This window comes from Haemaphysalis longicornis, unplaced genomic scaffold (assembly GCF_048455015.1).
Source record: "Haemaphysalis longicornis isolate Haplotype H1 unplaced genomic scaffold, Haemaphysalis longicornis Haplotype H1 scaffold_19, whole genome shotgun sequence".
NCBI lineage: Eukaryota > Metazoa > Arthropoda > Arachnida > Ixodida > Ixodidae > Haemaphysalis > Haemaphysalis longicornis.
Genome location: NW_027526288.1, coordinates 6,088,474 through 6,105,812, shown reverse-complemented (window position 1 = coordinate 6,105,812; position 17,339 = coordinate 6,088,474). Strand labels below are relative to the sequence as shown.

At 49.7% G+C, this 17,339-nt stretch overlaps 1 long non-coding RNA gene across 2 annotated transcripts in view; it reads right to left on the bottom strand.

Annotated features, from left to right (window-relative positions):
- LOC144166750 (uncharacterized) overlaps nt 1-17,339 on the bottom strand; it is a 74,341-nt gene that overhangs the window by 29,512 nt on the left and 27,490 nt on the right. For both annotated transcript variants that reach the window (XR_013321756.1, XR_013321755.1), the window contains exon 3: nt 12,514-12,588. This is a non-coding gene — a long non-coding RNA (uncharacterized LOC144166750). The remainder of the gene's footprint in view (nt 1-12,513; nt 12,589-17,339) is intronic.

Genomic DNA, 17,339 nt, shown 5'->3' with positions numbered 1-17,339 from the left:
TGACGCTTCCTGTCTCAGTCTATCTGAGAATGGAGCAGAGATAGATGGACGATTTAGAAGAAGGTGGGACATGGGTGTATCACAAATAAAAGGTTTGAAAGGATGGTGGGTCATTGACGAAATTTTAAAAGAATAAAAAAGATCTATGTATGTTCGCTGGTGATCTAGGGACCATTTATCGCACTCGACGTATAGGCTTTGCATGAGGCTAGAACGGAAAGCGCCCGACGCGAGGGGAAGCCCCAAGTGAAGCACTGGGGCTAGCATATTTAGCGCTGTTTTTGATGCCGACCCATACACCACAATCGCATTGGCCAAGCAGGACCCCTCCAAGCTTTTGAAAACACGTAAGAGGAGGTGGTTCTCTACACCATAGAAGAGGTGTGAAAGGACCTTAAAGGGACACTGAAGTGAATTTGTCAAGATCCCGTTTTTGCTTGCACTGCGTAGACGGGCTCAAATTAGCACACTTTTCATCGTTTATCCGGTTGACAAATCGGTAATTATTTCACAAAGCGCGAAAGAAGAAAAACTACCATGCGCGGTTTGCGGCGGCCGCACCAACTAAGGCTGTGACGTTGGGAGGAGGGGCGCCGTGATTGAACGATGCCCAAGGTTAGCAATCAAATAAGTTTCTGTTTCGGTTTCGGTTCTGTAAGACATAACCAATGGCGTTGTTGGATGGGCATTTTCAATATCTCAGTAATCATCGTACCGCGCTTCTGCCATGTTGTCGGCTGTAAAATGCACAAGATAAGCCTCCCAGGACGGCTTGTAGTCGTAGCATTCACTAGCCGAGACCTACTCAGTGCATGAACGCCCTCCGCGTACCCGCAGACGCCCAAATGTCATGCGCTTTTCCCACATATTTGGAGCTTGCCTCCCTCATGCCTGTATCGTAAAAAGCGTGTTCGCACCAGGCCAAGGGTCTGTTCATTCTGGCCTGTGCCCACTGCCTGAAAGCAGTCGGTGCTTATGGCAACAGCACGCCAACGAGAACCCGCTAGCGCGGCAGTGCCAGCCTGCGCGCGTTTTGTGAACTAGTTTGTGTAGCCATGAACGTTGCGGCCCAAAAAAGGTGAACTCAATATAGAAAACATCGGCGGAAAACAAAAAAGTTAAGTTACAAAAAAAAGCACGTACCCGCGGGGATTCGAACTCGTGACTTGCAAAACACTTGCGGTGACACGCCTAGCACCCCATATTACTGAGCCACGAAGCGGGATGCGAAGGCAAGGCTAATATAGGGTATATATTGTACAACCGGTTTACACTTTTATTTAGTTTTGGCATTTCAAGCAGCTTAGGTGACTATTTGTTGTACTGCGCTCGTGCAGTAAGCGTCGCCCGAGTTTCCACAGTAGCTCACGTCTAGCAATTGCATTTCGTAGACGGAAAAGCGTTCGCAGATGCGTAGTCGTGCTCCTGACCGCTGTGCTTGTGCGCCCAGCGCAAAAAAGTGCTTCCCGAGCCCTAGTTTTACGCTGTACGGTAAAAATATCAGTTGATTTTATTTCCTTAGTACCTATATTGACTTCGCTGACTCTTCTCCCGCCTTCAAGAGGCCTTATATTTTCCTACTGGCGTACCAGTCAGCGAAGCGTCGCATGTGCACTTGTGCAGCGCTTGTGTGAAGCGGCCTTGACTTGGAGCTAGATACAGTGTACAAAGAAACCAAGTAAAGAAAGGCACATTCTTCCATTCACAAACGTGTCCTGGCTTCGTTTCAACTAAGCGAACGAATTGCGACCAAACAATTTTTTTAACCTCCTTGATTGCGACGACCCGCCGGCGGCCGGCGGACGAAACGCTGGGCCGACTGACTCTGTCTGAAGGCCGGGGAGCCGTGCAGTAGCGCAGCCAATTGCCAGCTCATCCCCTCCTGACGTCACACGAAAACGCCACAGAAAATGGGCGAGCGTAAAGAGAGGAGGACAGCATTTTCGAATTAGTTTTTCTACTAAATAAAATGGCGTAAACGCGCCTAGAGTGGTCGAAACATGGCCTGGGGACTCCGGACTACAATTTGCGCTAGTAATCCCGCAATATTTACATATCACTTCAGTGTCCCTTTAAGAATGTTTATGGCTTTGAGGCATTTGTTTTAGTTGTTTGATGTGAGGGATGAATGTGAGTTTCGTGTTTAATACGACGCCTAAAAATTTGTGTTCCTTTTTTGCAGGAATCAAGTGACCATTCAATTTATTTTCAGGGTCCGGCTGGGTACCGCGCCTCTTTGTACAACTCTTTCCAGGATTAAGCGTAAAACCGTTTTGATCAGCCCAGTGAGCAAGCTTGTCTAACCCAAGCTGGACCTGTCGTTCACATATGGACATATTACACGATTTAAATGACATTCGCAGGTCGTCCACATACACAGAAAAAGAAATTGTTGGTGGCAATGCCTTCCGAACCGAATTCATGTTGACTATAAACAAAGTGCAGCTCAAAAGGCCACCCTGAGGCACGCCATTCTCCTGCACGTGAACGTTTGAAAGTTCCGAACCAACTGTGACACGAAATGTTCGTAAAGACATGTAGCTGGACAGAGTGTTCAGCATGTTACCTGATATACCAAAGGATTTGAGGTCTCTAAGGATGCCAAAGTGCCATGCAGTATCATATGCCTTTTCTATATGAAAGAATACCGTCATGCAGTATTGCTTATGCAGGTAGGCATCTTTATTGTAGGATTGTAGCGCTACTAGTTGGTCATTTGTAGATAGTCCCGCCCTGAAGCCTGCCTGGTAGCACTCGAGAAGACCGTTGTATTGAAGAATGTACACAAGTCTTCTGTTTATCATCTTCTCGAGTAGCTTGCACGGGCAGCTTGCAAGAGCGATGGGCCGATAACTGGCAGGAGAGGTTGGGTCTTTCCCCTCCTTCAGGAAACCCAGTACTATGGCCTCCCTAAGATTTTGTAATGTGTCCCGAAAACCATATTTTGTTGCAGAGGTTTAGGAGTGTTTCAAGTGTGTCTGTATGTAGGTGCTGTAACATTGTGTATGTTATGCTGTCTAGGCCTGGAGCTGAATCTTTACGCGTTCTCAGAGCAGCCCTCAGCTCATGTATTGAAAACACGGAATTGTAAGAAGTCTGTGATTTGTTGTTGTCGTGTAGGGACTTCTTTTCAATAGAGTGTTTATACTTCAGAAAAGTCTTCGTGTAGTGTGCTGAATTCGACGCGTGTTGCAAGTGTTGTGCGAGTGTGCTGGCCTGGTCTTTTAGTGTGTCCCCTGTTCTACTAACCAGGGGCAGGCTGTGTGTCTGCGGTCATTTGAGTTTCCATATACGTGTCAAGACTTTGTGAGTGTCGGTGTATGAGCTGATGAATGTCAAGAACGTGCGCCAACTCTCTCGTTTTGCCCAACGTCGCACACATTTTCCAAACCCTTTTGCCCGCTAAAACAAAGGAGATTATATGACGTGCGGTACTGTCGAAAGGTACCCACGCCTTATTCTGGATCTCTCGCGCCCGCCTACAGTCCTCATTCCACCACGGCTTCTTCTGGTTGCGCGGGGTACCAAAGGCATGGGGAATGGACCTTTCGGCGGCGTCGAGGATGTACGCCATGAGGAGTGCGGTGGCTTCATCTACGTGTAGTTGTGTTATGGATGTGTTTATGGATGTGTTTTCGATGTCTCGGTAAAAGTAGTCCAGTTTGCTCTTGCGTCATTGTACCTGTTCTGGGAAGATGGACTGCTGGTCCTTTACCTACATATGTTAGTGAGGTGGGGAACTGGTCACTACCGTATGGGACCGTGCCAACACCACGCTCAGGACATGAAATAAGAATTGCAGAACCAATAGCCAAGCCAAGATTTGAGTATGTATTGTGTCCTAAGTTATGGTATGTGGGCTGTTTTTTGTGGAACAGGCATCCTCCTGCAGATGTTAGGAATTTCTCTAAGAGGAGACCTTGGGCATCAGTACGAGAAGAGCCCCCCAAAAAATTGTGCGCATTGAGGTCACCTATTAGAATGAAAGGATCAGGTAAGTGATCTACAGGACCCTCGAAATCTGAGCTAGAGAGCTGGAATTTAAGAGGGATGTAAAGAGATCATAGTGTTATAAGCTTATTAAAGGTTATGGTTCGAATGGCCGCAGCCTCTAGGATGGTCTGTAGTCTGACACTGAGGCACGCCAAGGATGTTCGGGCAATGATGGCCGCACCACCTGAGGATGGGCCACCACCATCTCTTTCCTTCCTAAATGAACATGTAACTATTCAAGAAATTTCTGTGCTTGCAGTTTAAATGGGTTTCTTGGAGACACATCACACTTAGCTGATGGGAATCCAATCACTCATAGACATCTTCACGATTTTTAGAAGGCCTCTGCAGTTCTTTTGCATGATATTTTGTCTTCGAATTATTGAAGTTTGGAGCTACATGAATATGGGCGTATTTATGTGTCGACTTTAGGGGCTTGAACTCTCGGCAGGGGTTTTTTGACCTTCTCTACTGACCTGGACGCCGAAGCCCGTTCCTTCAGCTTTGGTGCACGCCGGAACGGCTCGACGTCCATGTCGTCATCTGAAGGCAAGGGGGTGCCCAGCGGACTGGGCCGCCTAGACTTGGTACCCTTTCGGGTGTCCTTTGCCTGCGCTGCCAGTGCCGAGTGCTTGGGGAGCACCACAGATGGCACAGGCAATGAGGCGGGAGAGGGGGTTCGCTGCGGCTGCCTTTGTCTCCAGCTCTTCCGGGCCCTTGCGTATGGTTTGGGCCGGTGGAGAGGAAGCAGTGGATGCAGCGGCATCGCCAACAGACGTGGTTGCCACCACAGCCGCTGCTGGCTGAGCGAGCGATGCAGAGGCGGGTTGGGCTGCCCGGGGCAGCCCTGGGGGTGGGGGGGGGGCGGCGGGACTAAGTCCGATTCGCACTCGCAGTACTGGGTCCCCACCGAAACCAGACGCCTCAACGCCCCCCGGCGAACTGCGTCTGCGTACCTGCCCAGTGTGAAAGACGTGAACCTCTTTCGGGCATCTGGGAAGGTAGTTTTTTCTGTGACCTTTATGTTTATTATGTTCTTTTAAAGTTGGTCTTTTTTTTTCTTTTAAAGATCATGTTGGACACACTTGGCACAGGTTATTTGGCCCGGACACGAGTTAGTACCATGTCCGAACCGTTGGCACTTGAAACAGCGCCACTGGTTCGGGATGTACGCTCGGACGGAGCACCGAATGAAGCCTGCGTTGATAAGATCTGGAAGAGTGAGCTGGTCAAATGTGAGGATTATGCGCCCAGTGGGTATTTCCTTGTAATTTTTTCTGATGGTAATGCGCAGAACTGCCTTCACACCCTGGTTTCGCAGGCCTTCAATCAGATCGGCCTCTGTCTCGTTTGCCAGATCTGGCGCCGAGATATCGCCCTTGGAGCTGTTAAGGCTGTGGTGGGGCGTGACTCGGATGACCAGATCGGCGATGCGTGTTTGAGCAAGAGGTTTATCGGTCTGATCCTGTCTACTGACCTCGACAAGAATTTCACCAGTTCGACGTTTTTTGGCCCTATACGACTCTCCAACGATACCTTCAAGAAACTTTGAAACAAGAACTACCGACAAGAGGTTTTGATTGGTCGACCGATTCACTCACCGTAACGCGAGGGTAGTTGTTCGGTTTCGGAGGACTCAAGTTAGGAAGCGGTGGGAAAGAAACTTCGGGGCGGCCCCTTTTCGGGAGCCGATCACGGTTGTAGGGGGTTTAGACAATACCATATAGCATAGTACAAGAGCACGGGACGGGGGTACTTTCTTACCAAACCTTACCCTGATAGTTTGAGAGGTCCCGGAGCTCCCTGCCTTGTAACAGACAGACAGGCCGTCCGCCGGAGCTTGACCTGGTTTCCGTCAGCCACCTTTTGTGGTTTCTACCCTTCACCTTATAACTCCTGGCCACGGGAGATAACAGAGTGAGTATGGGGGCTCGGGGTCTGCGGTGTTGCCAATATCGTCAACAAGATTACTCAATCTGCCCCGTGCGGGGAAACTTTAAACCCTTTCTCCACATTATATTCTTACAAGGCGACGCAGAGACGCCGTGTGACGATGTAGACGTATTTCCAAATAATAAAACGATGAGAGGTAGTGTCGCCGCAAACGGCTGGGCCAACCAAGCACCGACCATTTTCTTGGTCGTGGTTTACGAGCGATCACCATACGTGCTCTACGGTTTCCTGCCGTCGTTCGCCTGCGATGCTCCCTACACGAGGGTATGTTAAATGGCTCCTACGGCACAGGAAGCACCGTCTCGGTGCAAGCTTCTGTGAGGAAGAGCGGTTGTAGTAGAGTCCCAAGAGTAGTAGGGTTCTAGGAGTACGACATGGACAATATGAGCCGGCACGTGCACATGTGAAGGTTGGGCCCCAAACAAGGGCACCTTCGTATGTCATGTCAGTGACTTGGTGAACGATGCTATAGTGGTCAGCGTATTGAGACAGCAACTTCTCGGAGAGACCGACGCGGCCTGAAGGGTGCGACAGAGAGACTAGAGAACTGGGAGAAAAGTGGGCAGGGTGGTGCTCGTGATCGTATCGGGCCTTTTGGACAGCCTGCGATGCAAAAGACCTTTCGCGAGTGACTTGGCGGGCAACATGAGCTTTTGCTATGATAGCGCGGGCGTACTCAGTGGAAGGTGCAGTGGACTCGGTAAATAGAGTGTCCACAGGCAAATTGGGCTCTCGGCCGAATAAAGGTAAAACGGTGAGTAACCAGCACTATCGTGCCGCGAAGCATGGTACGCGAATGTCACGTAAGGCAGCGAATAGTCTCCTTCACTGTGATCTGGCGATACATACATTGATAACAATTCGGTGAGAGTCCTGCTTACTCTTTGGGTAAGTCCATTGGTTTGTGGATGGTAGACATTGGTCATTTTGTGTTTTACAGAACAGGATCGTAGAACATCGTCGGTGACGCAAGAGAGGTAGGAGCGGCCACGATGCGCAAGCAGCTGTCGGGGTGTACCGTGAAGCAGGATCACGTCGTGCAGAAGTAGGCAACGTCTGTGGTGCACGCAGGAAGAGAGCTTGTGTGCTCGCATAGGGAGTCGCGTAATCTGTAGCGACTGCAATACAGCGATTTCCCGATGTTGACAAAGGAAAGGAGCCAAGAACGTCTAACGCAACGCGGTAAAATGGCTGTTGTGGTATGTCCAGTAGTTGAAGCAGACCGGTGGGGAGTACTGCGGTCGTTTTCCGGTGTTGGCACAGGTCGCACGATCGAACGTAGCGGCGAACGGTGCGATAAAGGCCGGGCCAAAAAGAAACGCCGAAGGACTAGGTCGTAAGTGCGAGCCACGCCTAAGTGACCAGCTGAAGGCTTGTCTTGAAGCTGGTGGAAGCCGTGGAGCCTCAGGTGTTCAGGATCAACGACGAGCAAGTGAAGCCCATCTGGTCGGAAGTTTCCACTGCATAATACCGCATTGTGACGAACGAACGCTCTGTGGCTAGGGTGGCGTGATTGGGCCTGGGGATGGTCAATTATCGAGCGTAATGAGGTGTCGGTGCGTTCTTCCATGGCGATGTAGTGTAAGTCTGAAATTGCAAGGGCGCAGGTTTCGGAGTCTTTGTCGGTATTGGCCGGTGGATCGACTGGATGGCGAGACAAGCAGTCCGGGTCTCTGTGGAGCCGGCCTGACTTGTAGGCTACCGTGAACGTGTACTCTTGGAGACGCAGTGTCCATCGACCCAGGCTCCCGATTGGGTCTTTTAGGGGCGAAAGCCAACATACAGCATGGTGATCCGTTACAACGTAGAATGGCCTACCGTATAAGTAAGGTTCGGAATTTACCCACAGTCCACACGAGGGCAAGACACTGTCGCTCTGTTATTGAGTACTGGTGTTCCGACAGAGACAGGAGATGACTGTGCAAGCGATTACTCAGGAATGACCGTCGTCCCATTGAGCCGAAATGGCGCCTATGCCGTAGCCCCTTGCATCAATGCGAACTTCAGTAGGGGCCGACGGGTCAAAGTGAAAAACAGTGGGCGCAGTCATGAGGCGGGAAACGAGCTTCGAGAAGGCAGAGGCTCGGTCGGGGCCCAGGCGAATGTCACGTTGGCCTTGAGTAGATCCGTGAGAAGCTGGGATTCGGTTACAAAATCCTTTATGATCCCCCGGAAGTAACTACAGAGTCCCTGAAAACTACGGACGTCCTTTGATGAGACCGGGACAGGAAAGGTATTGACGGCCTGCATTTTGTCGGGATCCGGCTGTACACCATCCGCGTTGACGAGGTGGCCAAGGATCGTAAGTTTTAGCCTGGCTAAATGACATTTCGCCGAGTTCAGCTGATGTCCTGCCTTTCGGAAGACGCTTAGGATGTCGGAAATGCGCTGAAGATGAGTTTCAAAGGTGGGAGAAAAAAATATCACATCATCCAGGTAACATAAACGCGTGGACCACTTGGAGCCAAGGAGTAATGAGTCCATTATGCGCTCATACCTGGCTGGGGCATTGCACAACCCGAACGGCGTGATTTTAAATTGTTATAGGCCGTCGGGCATAATAAAAGCCGTCTTCGCACGATCTATGTCGTCTACAGCGAACTGCCAGTATCGCGAGTGCAGGTCAATCGACGAGAAATATGTGGCGCAATGTAGACAGTCGAGTGCGGCGAAGATCTGAGGTAATGTTCATAGTTAATTTGTTCAGATGGCGGTAATCGACACAAAAGTGCCGTGTGCCGTTCTTCTTTTTCACTAGCATGACGGGCAACACCCAAGGGATAGCGGAAGGTTCTATGATGCCTTTGCTAAGCAGTCTGTCCTCTCCCTGTTGAACAGCTTAGCGCTCAAACTGAAAAACGCGGTATGGTCGCCTGTGGACTGGGCTAGCATCGTCAGTGGGGATGTGATGCTTGATGGTTGTTGTCCGGCCCAAGGGTTGCTTGTCGAAATCAAGTAGCTCTTTGTAGCACGGGTTGCTTGCCGAAATCAAATAGGTCTTTGTAGGAGGTCAAAAGATACGACAACTCTTGGGCATGTGTCGCAGATAGATCTGGGGCAATCATGCCGCTACATTTGTCAGATTCTATCAGGGAGGTGGCAAGACCTGCAGCGCCGTCCGAAGTTAGAGAAGAAACCTCGAAGTACGATAACGGGAACAGGTCAGCTAATGAAATTGCTTGGGGAAGAGTGTCGGGAGACTAGCCGAAGTTTAGGAAAGGAAGACGCACGTGGTTGTCGGTCACCGTAACAAGGGTGTGAGGAAGGGTGACAAGTCACGTAAGCAGTACGTCTGTCGTTGGTGACACGACGTAGTCCCCGTCCGGAACAGCGGGGCACGCAGACATATTGACCTATGTCACAGTTTTCGGGGCAAGCGAACATGCTCAGTGGAAAAGAAGTGAGGCTGGGGAAGGTCGGTAGGGCTGTAGCAAGAGGGAGCTCAAGATGGAGGATCCCTGTTCCACAGTCTATGAGAGCTGCGTGTTCAGAGAGGAAATCTAGTCCGAGGATCAGGTCATGAGGACACGTGTCTAGGACAGTAAACAGCACAGGTATGGTTTGGTCAGCAATTGTCACCCGAGCAGTACACAAACCGGCAACCGTAGGAGTCCGTCCATCCGCGACTGGCACATGGCGTATTGGCGCTGGCGGTATGATATTGCGTATATGGCAGCGAACGTCAGAACTCATTATGGATATGTGTGCCCCAGTGTCAACTTATGCAGTAACCGGTACATCGTGAATGTGAATGTCCAGCAAGTTCTTTCTCGTCGAGAAAGTAAGCAGGGGTTTTCCGGCCGGGTAGGGAATGCAGCGTCACCTACCGGAGCTGCATCGCCTAGTTTTCCTAAGGAGGTCGACAGTAGTTGGACGGCGGCGATTAACGGCGAGGCTGCGGCGATCGGGACTGGCGGAGGCGGGGCGACGGCGAACGGCTAAATGTGGTGTCGGGAGTGTTAGAATTCGGCGGATTGGGCTCAGTACGGGAAGCGAAGCAGTTCTGCCGGTCATCGGAGTAGCCAAAGGGTGGTCGAGGACGATAGCCGGCATACCTGTTTCGGAAAAACGAGACACCGTGGCTGCGACAGTACCAGGCAATTTGGCCACCTCCAGAGCATTGAAGCAAATAGATTTGTTGTCCAGGGTACGCCACGCAGCTGGGGTACGGCGTGGGTAGTGCGGAGGAGGACATTCGTTGTGGTGACCGGGTGACCCAAACCCTTGATTAAACGGAGAACTAATTGCGCACACAGCGTGAAAGCCAATGCAGGCGATATCGTCGCTAACAAGAGCTTTGATGAGGGATATGCTGCGGAGTTCTTTCCGATCGGGCACGTATGGCACTACAGCAGTAGGGGCCATAGGCTCCGGTCCGCGGCGTACGATGTTCGTTATATCCCCTGAAGGCGGAACGGGATCTTGTATGCGTGGAAGAAATGCCGCTACGCTCGAATCTTCCCATGAAGCTGTTGCTGCTGTGTGCGGAAGTCGGGTGAAGTTGTGGGCTATGGGGCTTCCTTTGGCCTCCTCGACCCGCTTACATTCCTTAATGACAGAATCCACAGTGGCACAGGCTTTACGAATAAGAAGGTGGAAGGCTTCATCCGCAATGCCCTTCAGTGTGTGGCCCACTTTACCCGACTCCGCCAGCTTGCTGCCCCTTGCGGGCAGCAAGCTGGCGACCTAGTGGCTTTCCGAAGAAGTCTCTCAGCTTCGTTTTGAACACGTCACAGCTTGTCAAATCGCCCTCGTGCGTCCGAAACCACTTGCTTGCAGAACGTTTCCTCTTTATGGTGAAAAATGACATTCGCCAGCATGACGGTGGGATCCCATCTGTTTACAGTCCCATGCTTACAGTCCAAGGAATCTTCGCCCGCCTTTCTAGTTCTTTGCCCTGGGAAAATTGACGAAGGCTGAAGTTTTCACCAGTTCCCAGCAGAATCATTTGGTATTGAAGCCGTGGCCAAAAGCATTCATTCCCTCGGACGCCAAATGTCACTTTACAGGTTTCAGATTTCTCCCGACGTTCGAAGAGCCTCACCTTAGGACTTCAACCTTGCAATGGGCTTCTCGAAGCACCGGTTGAATACGGCACCGTTCTCGAGGTACACAAAGAAGGTCTGTCGTTTTAGCCCTTTAGCGCGGTGACCATGACTCTGCAAAGTTTCCGGTCCCATTACCCGCAAAAAAGGAATTACCTCTAACTAATATACACGATCCGTTTTAATAAACGCAGTCATTACCCGTGTCTTTCGCATCTGTTTTTGTTTGCCAGTATTTGGCTTTCAGGTCGATCGATGTCAAACATTTCACACAGCAGAACTTCTTTGTAATTCGGTTCAGTTTTGGTAGCAGACTCGGAACCTTATTAGAACAGATTTTCTCTTCGCGAACACAACTGGAGCGCCTAAAGTACTTTCGTTGGCTGTATGATTACGAGACACCGAACCCATTTATGTTGATTCAGAATGGTGTAGTCGCGGAACGTGGTTCTTCCTCGGGTATTGACGGAAATCTCAAGGAAAGTAACTGTGGAAAGATCCACTGATCGTAACGGCGGTGAGATAGTTCGATACACAAAGGGATGACTTCGCCTTTGCCCATGGCGGATGCGTGCACTACACCGTGAAAATGAGCATTACGGCGTGTCCCCCGTCTGATGGGTTTCCGTTCAGGAAGAGTATATGGCGAAAACCTGTTCCAGTTGGAAGTGTTGCTCTTGCGAGAGACTGCAAAATACACGACCAATTCACTACGATGATGGCCTTAAGGCATGACTACGAGCTCGGTGCTACAGAGTGCTCGGCTTTCTTGGGGCAGGGGGTATTATATCTGCAAGCCTGGCGCGGAGTCAAGCATGAGCCGTGAAATGCGGTAGCTGTGATCGAGATGCCGCGTTGGAATTACGGGTCACTCCAGGATTATCCCCGCACACAACCCCCTGCTTTCCCTGGAAGCCGAGGGAGCTGCACATTTGTTCGGGAAATGTTGTGCGCGCTTTTCCGGGCCATGCCTTCGGCAGCGAATGATCCCTTGTAGAAGCCGGGAAAGAAAACCGCACTACCGCTACAAACAATGCGATTTTACCCCATTTTTATTTCTTAGAGCACTTACAGCATGGCAGGCATATTCTCTTGGTTTTATTTACCAGTAGACATGATTAGTGTGCTTTTCATGCCTAGAGTTCGGCGAATACTAGGCTGAATTTATGCCGTCGGATTTTCCTGCGAGAAAATTTGATAGGAGTAGCGAGTGGTCATTCGTCCCCTTTCTCTGGTGCGTCCTTCCGTTCTTAACAAAATTATTCAGTTCAACACAAATTTTGTTTTGAACATTAGGCAAATGGGTTGAAAAGATGCTTCAGAAGGGAGAAGAAAGCATCTCTTTACGTCAGCAATAGCCGTTTATGATGCGTTTACCTATTCCCTCAAGTGATGTCTATGGTGCTACCGGGTAAAAAACGTCAATGCTGAGATTCTGTCGTTGATTATCGCCAACATCGTAGCACTGGTACGAATGCCCGCCGCTCTTTACACAATGAGGAAAAATGGTTATTGTACTTACTATGCACCTTGTACCACTCGGGTAACATCCAGAAGGACCAGAATGTACTCTGCAATTTTTGACGGGTAATTCATCCTGTAAAGACACCAAGTAACCCTTATTTTTGCACGTCAAATATTTATTCACAGTACTTTCTTCAACTCTAAGTTGCTGTTCACCTATTGAGTGCAACAATTCTATAAAATCATACTGCTTATCAGAGGCCTGAAGGGCTTCTTACAAATACTTTACTTCAAAGAATGCGTAGTGTGCAGAACATTTACACCTGATTTCGCAGCATAGCAAGCTTAGTAAAAAAGGAGCCATGGACTGTTTATGGAAGAGGAAACACCAGAGAGGTTCGCTTAAATGCATTCGCCAACATGCTACTCTGCGAGGGAGTAAGAAGGGCAAATGATGCAGAAGAAGATGCAGCAAAAAAACTGTAGAAAATTGGCATGCGATAATGTGTTCGTTTGTCAAGGCTATTTCTAAACGATTCCCGGGAACCGAAGTCTGTTTATATGGCCTGAAAGAGAATCCTAGCACTTATCTGTGTGCTATACAGGCACATCGTATTTGCTTCCTTAATTTCTCATGAGTTGCTGCTCCTTTTGAAAGATATTACTTAGTCTGGCGGATTGGTTGCAGTTCATGCCGCAGTTTCCCCTTCCATAACTCTCCTTGACATTCACCTGTTCTGCTTACGCGCCGCCACGTTGACACACAACGGAACACGCATCTGCCAACTGCTTGTTTCATTCGGGAAGGTTCCAGGTGAAATCAGTGGTAACGCCCTTGAATTTTGGAACGGCGACCTGGGTTTGAACAACACGTGAACTGAAATGCGTTTGAAAGCGCATGTCTTAAACACCGACCCATGGGTTTTTGTGTAGTTCCTCGGCATCAGCTTTGTTCTACCCGAGAGTACAAAGAAGAAACCGAATATCGAAAGAGCAGGAAAGCGAATGATGAAAGTGTGCGGGAACTGTGAGGGGCACGCGGGATGCCGAGAACGCGCAGGAAGGGCACTCCGGCTGTGACGTCCCCGTAATCTCCAATGTGCAGCGCTCACCGTCGGGCGTTTCCTGACGAAGGGATCAGTTCCTGAGAACAGCAGCTATGTGACTCGACGAGAAGACTGCAATGCAGACAGCGTTCAGATTTCGCATTAGGGTGTGCCGTATTCGTCGGCCAATTTTGTTTATTCTCTATATGCATCAGTTTTCGTTTCCCTACCACCCTTTTTTGACAATCAACAACGACGGGGGCCACTTATCGCGGTCTACCAAAAGTCTAAAGCCTTCGCCTTTACAGTAAAATCTCCGCCCTAAGTGATGCCTACAAGGTGAAGTCGACATCAAGGCCTTGGAGATAATGGAATATTTGAGTAAGGTTACGTGGTTAGGTAATGTAGAATTGGCAGAATGTAGATCCAAGTGGATATTTTGAAATGCATAGTCAGTAACCGTTCCATGTACTTGAAAAACGAAAAAGCGTACACATCAGCTAGCATAAGGCACAGTGGAAGTAGTGATCTCCACAAAAAGCAAACACCAATGTTATTTACAAGGAACCTAGCGTATATGCCACTGCGGCTCTCGCAAGCAAAAGACTTATCTACCCGTTTCAAGCAATGAATGAAGGCCGTCCCGCCAGGAGGTTTCGCAGGGAAGTTACCCTGGAGGTTTGCTACCTCGCCAAGGGCCAACACGTGTTACCCGTAAAGGTGTTTTCGTGTCCATTGACACCTATGCCCGGCAATATAATCAGAAACTCTAAGGGCTAACATCTCTCCAACACTGGTGGACAACCGGGGGAAAGGGTAGATCGTTTAGCTTAAAATCAGTGAACCTAAAGAAAACTCGGAAGCTAACAATTTATTTCGAATAAAATTGAAGTGGCAATAGTAAGTTCACTGCGTGCACGCGTAAGTAAGCTAGCTTACTGTAGGTGGCCTGAAACGTTTTCATAAACAAACAAAAAAGGTATGACCTCAAAATAATCTAGCCTAGCTTGTTCAGCTCATCTACCCGACATTTTTTAGCCGCATAGCAGTTCGAAGCACCTTACATTAAATCCTTACTTGAAAAATATAACTCCGCTACGCAGTCTCGGTGGCTAAGGCATTCTGCTGCTTAGCACGAGCATGTGGGTTGGATTCCCGGTCGTGGTGGCCCCTGTTCTGATGGAGGCGAAAAGGAAAAACGCCCGTGTGTTCGTGATTTTGGTGCACGTAAAGATCCCCAGGTGGTCGAAATTAATCCGGAGCACTTCACAACGGCGCGCCTACTCGCCTGCGTGGCGTCGGCGCGTTAACCCAACAATCAATCGAGAAATAATGTAGGGTATTTTGTTTCAAAGAAGTTCCCACATGTTGTGATGAAGGTGATTTTTTTAATGTTTTTTACCTAGGTAATACGAATCACAATCAGTAACATAGGAACAAAAAGTACTGCGTTTTTATCCGAGAATCCAAGTCCGTCAATAGCCGCGTCTTTCGCTGGAGCGTCATACTCCAGCTGTGCCGCTTCCGGATAGAGAACATCAAGGGAAGCGAGAACGTGGGAGCGAATTACATGAGCCTTCAGGACTGAACGGAACTTGCCTGAGCATGTGAAGACAACTTGATGAAGTTTTGGTGCTGTGTGAGTCCTTTCTTTTTGAGAGTAGTGGAGCGCGATTGTGTCTTCTAAGCACATGAATGGTGTTTCAAAGGAGGATGCTTGTTTCTTTTTCTCTGAGGACAAAGTGTGCGGTGTTTCTTTTTTGGCGTGTTTTGACATAAGTGCACCTCCGCTAAAGTAATGTAAGAAGTAAGCCAGCCAGTAATGAGCACCAGCAGTTTCTTATTACCTGTTTAGTGTGTCGCTTGTATAAAGCGGTGTGTATGTGTGGTGGCCTGTCGTATGTGTTGGTTGGAATATTCTGGTACAGTATTCCTTAGGGGATAGCAGTGTCCCAAACGACCAGCCATGCCCTCAATTTTTGCATTGCGGCTTCCGCGGCAGGGGACGGCCATTTTTGCTCGCGCTTCGGCCCCTGAGTCGCCCCGTCTGCTTTTCCCGCATTTGTTTTTTTCCTGCCTTTCGTTGTCACTGTTCCGAAGAATGCACTTGGCGGGGTCACGGCTGTCACTATTTCTCGGGAGGCGACGTTAGCGCGCCATCGGGAACCCGTATGGTCCAGCTAGGGCGTCTCTGCGATTCCGGGAAGGCTACGTCACAATCACACGAGCAGCCCCGCACTCCCAAATGCGGCGTCGTGGCGGGGCCCAGGGAAAGAAGGAACCGATAAGGATGGCGGAGATGCAAATCTTCGGGAGAGACGGGCGATCGGGCAAAGTTATTTAAAGGTGTGCGAGCGGGGGTTAGGGGCAGTCGACTGGAGATTTTCGAACATGCAAGATGCTGGGAAGGGTTCCGGGGTGACGCTGCCTTAGCGGATGTCCGTCGGTAGGCCCGCGGGGAAACGATCAGCGCCTCGTCTTGGAGATTGAGCTCGCCTCGTCGTCGTGAGTCCGAAGGCCGATCATACTCCACTCCCGGAGCCCCGAAAACGGAAGCGGCTGCTCGGGGAAGCCGACTAGACTTCACCGTGACCTTCCATCGTAGAACGTGCGGTTACCCATAGCCACGCAAAAGGCCAAGATGTAAGCCTCCCCCTAGAGTATTCGTTATGTCGGTTACAGCCTTCGTACTTGATGTCTTTTTGTTAGTTGTTGTAGCCTAGGGTAAAGGTGTAAGCCTCCAAAGAGAGTATGTCGCTGTTTTCTTCGTATGGTGTATTTGTGGTTTTTAGGTGGTGGCTTGATAGTGAACGCCATGTGTTAGCCGCCCTGCGCGCGAGTGAGCACATTGAGTGCTTGCGTAGCGCCTGTAGTAATGCGTTACTAATAATTCCTTAGCGTCCCCTTATTAGTGCCTGCGCGCACAAAGCCGATACCCACATAAAGGTTTTTTTTTGCGTTGGGTGCCCCCTTATAGTCTCGTCTTGCGCATGCAGTAATGGTCATCATCATCACCATCTTATCTACGCCCACTGCAAGGCAAGGCCTCTCCCATTAATATCCAGTTAGCCCAGTCCTATGCCAACGGCGAACAATTCATCCCCGCAAACGCCTTGATCTCATCTGCCTATCGGATTTTCTGCCGCCCCCTGGCACTCTTACCTTCGAGGCTACATCTCGACAACAGCATACAGTATTATCAGACATAAAACGAGACCCCGAAGCCAAAACCACAATAATATGGACTCCAGCGCACTCCGGAATGCCTGGCAACGAAGTCGCACATGAGGCCGCTCGAGATCTTGTCTACCGAGCCCCCCAAACCCCTTGCGGACACACTGCCAGATGAAACAGCTGATGACAGAGACCCACTCACAACATATAGAGAAATCTTGTACCACTATAGATGCAGCAGGGAAAAGTACCCAGAGGCACACGACAATCTGAATAGACACCTGGCCATCGCTCGGCGACAAATACAGACAGGAACTTTCCCTAACCCACTTCTGTATGCCTACTACTACCCCCGGACAGTCAGCGATTTTTGAAAAAGCATGCGGCCAAAGAGGAGACCTCAAACACATAATATGGGCATGCAGAGAAAAGCAAAAAGACACACAAAGAATAAACATCTTTAATGAGGAGCAATGGGAGACAGCGCTGCTCAGCTCCGAAGAACTACTACAACAACTACTGATCCAAGAAGCTGAAGAACCCGCCAGGGGTCAATGACTCATGGCCGACCACTGAAAAGATGGGCAGAGAAATCCCACTCTTTCCCCTTCTGGTTTCTGAGAAAAAAATAAAGTTGTTTTTCTCTCTCTCTAGGGATACACTG